The sequence below is a fragment of the Echinops telfairi genome, unplaced genomic scaffold (assembly GCF_000313985.2).
Source record: "Echinops telfairi isolate 266 unplaced genomic scaffold, ASM31398v2 ScPeMD7_24;HRSCAF=84, whole genome shotgun sequence".
NCBI classification, from domain to species: domain Eukaryota; kingdom Metazoa; phylum Chordata; class Mammalia; order Afrosoricida; family Tenrecidae; genus Echinops; species Echinops telfairi.
The window spans coordinates 4,252,294-4,256,732 of record NW_022103921.1 but is presented as its reverse complement, the minus strand read 5'-3'; the positions used below and the strand labels follow the sequence as shown (position 1 = coordinate 4,256,732).

The 4,439-nt window shown below is 46.7% G+C and overlaps 1 pseudogene; it reads right to left on the bottom strand.

Moving 5' to 3' along the window:
* Positions 1-2,683: 2,683 nt before the first annotated feature.
* Positions 2,684-3,579, bottom strand: LOC105979644 (annotated as a pseudogene).
* Between the last annotated feature and the right edge of the window lie 860 nt (positions 3,580-4,439).

Here is a 4,439-nt window from a genome sequence, read left to right as displayed (position 1 = left end):
CACCACTTCAGACAAGGCGCATCAGGGTTTGCAGCTTTCCAGCATTCACTGAAGAATTTCCCAGGGTGATTTAGTAGTTTCATGAATTACTTTAAGCTGGGGTTCTATCCAAATGCAAATTGTCACTTTCTCCTGAGCCACATTCAAGCATAGAAATGGGTTAAGAGCTGAAGAAAATGAGGCAGAATTACAGGGTGGGGTGGCTTCTTCTGAATTCTCAGCTCTCCCCAGGAGGGTCTTACTTTGAGGGAATGCCAAACACTTAGTCATGCAACCACAAGATGGGCATCACATGCTGATAAACACAGAATGTGGAGAAATAGGTACCACGAAGAGTTATTGAATTAGAAGGGAACAGAGGCCACAGAAACTGATCTTTGTAGACAGGGAACTCGGTTGCTACTGCTTTGACAAAACTCATGGTCATTCCCTGGGTGTCAGAGTTGAACTGGGTTCCATACATCTTTCATTGGCCATGGTCTTTTGAAAGCACATCTCCAGGACTTGTCTCCAAGTGGCCTCTGTGCAGTCTTGAACCTCCAATCTTTCAGCTAGTTGCCAAGCATACACTGCTGAGAAACTCTTTGTATATTCAAAGGAACATAATGCATATGGTTGGCATTAGCTACTAATCCAAGGGTTGGCAGTTTGAACCCATTCAGCCACACTCTTAAAAAAAAGGTCCAGTCATCTGTTTCGCTAAATATGCTAAACCACAAACAAACAAACAAACAAACCTTCTAGTACTTCTGTATCACATAGGGTCATGAATTGCAATAAGCTCATTGGCAATGCGTTTTTCTTTTGGGGATCGGGAGGGGGGCTGTTAAGTACTTTGGATTCTGACTTCACTGGTGTAGCTCACCCACGTTTATTTCCCATGCAACTCAGAGTGCTGATGGAGAATTGACAAGGAGCAAGTGCAAGCCCCACCCCATCCAGAACAGTATTGGCAAGTTGTGGGAGCCATCAGTCCTAGAGGCTCCACTGTTGGGGTAGGTGAACTTCTGCCGGGAACCTGATCTCTGGGATCACAGTTATAGAAGAGAAGGGCAAAATGACGTTCTGTAACAAATACATGGAGCTCCACAAGATGTGTTTGCAAATTGCTTAGTGCAGGGCACAGAATAACTGCTTAACAAATGCCAGCTAATACTGTCATCGTTCGTTTGACACCCTTTGGGCTTTATAATTTCTCTGCTTTTGACACTTTCTCCTGCAGAGGGAGGCAGAGTTCTTCTTGGACAACCTTCCTCTTCACATCCTCCTTGTTCTGACTTGGCCCAGGTTCTCCGAGCTGACTTGGCCTTTAGGCACTACAGACCCCAGTGCCGTGGAGACTCTTAGGTGCCATGAAATTATTTTCACTTCAATTTCTTTTAAAATCAGAAGGAAACTACAATAGTAATGACTGTCTCGTAATTACTACAGGGGGTTTTGTAGTCTGCTAATGCAGTCTTCAAATAGGTTTTTAATGTGTGGTTTTGTTTTGTTTTAAAGAGGGAGGGCAATAAAGGCAAAACTGTCTTGAGCTACGGAAGTCATGCGGTGGACATCACTTAGAGAGACTGGAGAGGCTTCCAGGTCCATAGTCCAAGGGATTTTAGGAGACTCGTTGGCCTTTAGCAGGTAGCTATAAAAAGCATGTGCCCTTTGGGGGCCTGGGTATGCAGAGTAAACAGCTCCTGTTTGCTGTGGAACTGGAGAGTAAGGGCCAAGGGAACTGTGTGGAGTTTGCTGCAGGGAGAAAGGCTGCTTTCGGGCACTTTGCAATGAGCTGGAATGGAGGCAGACATAAGCAAAGAGAGCACTAACACACAGTGCAGCTGTTGACTAAAGATGAGTAAGTAAGTGCACACGGGACAGTGTTTACCTGGCTTGAACGGGAGCCTGTTATCTGAAGCTCTTCCTGGTTGTTGGCCGATGCTATCCGTTTCTGATGGATGGCTCCTTATAATGCGTCACATTCCTGCCTCTGGATTTTGACCTTTTGCAAAGGTAATGTGTGCGCATCTATGAGCGCACATATACCTATGTGAGCAGGTCTGTGCATGTGTTCATGCATGTAAAAGATCTAGATGTACATGTGCAGATGCATGTGTCTATGTGTATGCGTTTATGTGTACATATACTAGAGCAAGTAAAAAAGTATTGGGATAATAGTTAGAGTTCATACATGCACCTATTTATTACAAATACAAAGATTTTAACATGTCTCTGGCAGTTAGTAAGTGACCAAAGACAAGTTTTATCAGTAATACATTTGTCTTAATTTTATAAGGATGCCTTCACAAAAAGACTGTTTGTGCCATGGGAAAAAGTGAATTATGTGCTCTGTTGTTTTGGGGAGGTAAGAGCTCAGAATTCTTTGGGAAAGGGTGAGAGAGTTGAAAACTGCCCTCAGAAATGTATAGCCGAAGTGGAGGATAGACCCACAAACAATAGCATCACATTTTCATATTTTATTGTTTTGCAGAAACACTTTTTTGGGGGGCTGGGTACAGTGTACTTTATTGATGGTACATGACAAGGTCGGGCTCTCTAAGCCCCTCCCCTTCCTTCAGGGGGTCCGGATGGGATATTCTCAGTGTGTTGAGGGATTGAATTAGCGGCAAAGACTCCCCAGCAGCTGAGGGCCTCTCTTCCTCTAGTGCTGTTGCTGGGCTGCTGGTCCAGGGGGGTCTTACTCCTTGGAGGCCATGTGGACCATGAGGTCCACCACCCTGTTGCTGTAGCCAAATTCATTGTCATACCAGGAACTGAGCTTAACAAAGTGGCCGTTGAAGGCAATGCCAGCCCCAGCATCAAAGGTGGAAGAGTGGGGGTCACTGTTGAAGTCACAGGAGACAACCTGGTCCTCAGTGTAGCCCAGGATGCCCTTTAGGGGACCATTGGCCGCCTGCTTCACCACCTTCTTGATGTCATCGTACTTGGCAGCTTTCTCCAGACGGCAGGTGAGATCCACGACGGACACACTGGGGGTGGGGACACGGAAGGTCATGCCAGTCAGTTTCCCATTCAGCTCCGGGATAACCTTGCCCACAGCCTTGGCAGCGCCAGTAGATGCGGGGATGATGTTCTGAGCATCCCCACGGCCATCACGCCAGAGTTTCCCAGAGGGGCCGTCCACGGTCTTCTGGGTGGCAGTGATGGCATGGACTGTGGTCATGAGTCCTTCCATGATGCCAAAATTGTCATGCATGACCTTGGCCAGGGGGCTAAGCAGTTGGTGGTGCAGGAGGCATTGCTGACAATCTTGAGGGAGTTGTCATACTTCTCGTGGTTCACGCCCATCACAACCATGGGGGCATCAGCAGAAGGGGCAGGGGTGATCACCCTTTTGGCACCACCCTTCAAGTGAGCCCCAGCCTTCTCTACGGTGGTGAAGACACCAGTGGACTCTACGACATACTCAGCACTGGCCTCAGCCCACTTGTTGTTGGCGGGATCTCGCTCCTGGAAGACGGAGATGGCCTTCCCATTGACGATAAGCTTCCCATTCTCAGCCTTGATAGTGCCATTGAACTTGCCATGGTTGGAATCATACTGGAACATGTAGGCCATGTTGTGCAGATCAATGAAGGGGTCATTGATGGCAACAATATCTACTTTGCCAGAATTGAAAGCAGCCCTGGTGACCAGGCGCCCAATGCGGCCGAATCCATTCACTTCGACCTTCACTATCGTGTCTCCGGGATGCAGCTGGGACTGCACGGGAATGGGAGAGGCAGCTGTGTGTCGCACAAGGAGGAGCAGAGAGCCTGCAGAAATACTTTTGTCACTCATTCTAAAACCTTTTTATCTTTCTGGTTTGGGCTCCATATTTCTAAGTAATAGACATAGATTGCGGTTTCCTGACTTACCAGTTGTGGACAGTTGCTATTGTCCTATAATGACAGATGGATATTTAGCTATGTTGTGCACCACACTTTATTGGTCACCTTAGTGGGTTTGCAAAAGAGGGATTTGAAGAGTCATATTAGTAGGGTAGGGGCTAGAGTTTCTGTACTCGAATTCCCTGGTGATTTTGTCCTACCTGGCTGCTGATCTGCTTCTCACTTAGGACTTGGACAGACTGTCTCACCCGGTCACTGCCCTTCTCTTCGAGTTGACCCAGAAGGAAACACCTATGATTTAAAGAAGCCACCCAATGCACTCATATCCTTCTCGCTAAATTGGCTCTCTTGTACTGTCTGCGCCTATGACAAGTGGTAAGTAGGAGCCCTCGATTAAGAGATAGCATGTGCAAAGCTGTGGGTACATTGCAAAGCCTTACACGTTGCTAACCGAAAGTAGCTACTGAGAAGGGTTCTCACACCTGCATGCAAAACATAGGGTTTCTTTTTTTTTTTGGGATTTGCACTTAATTTCTTTTTTTTTTTTTAAACATTTTATTAGGGGCTCATACAACTGTTATCGCACTCCATACACACATCAAT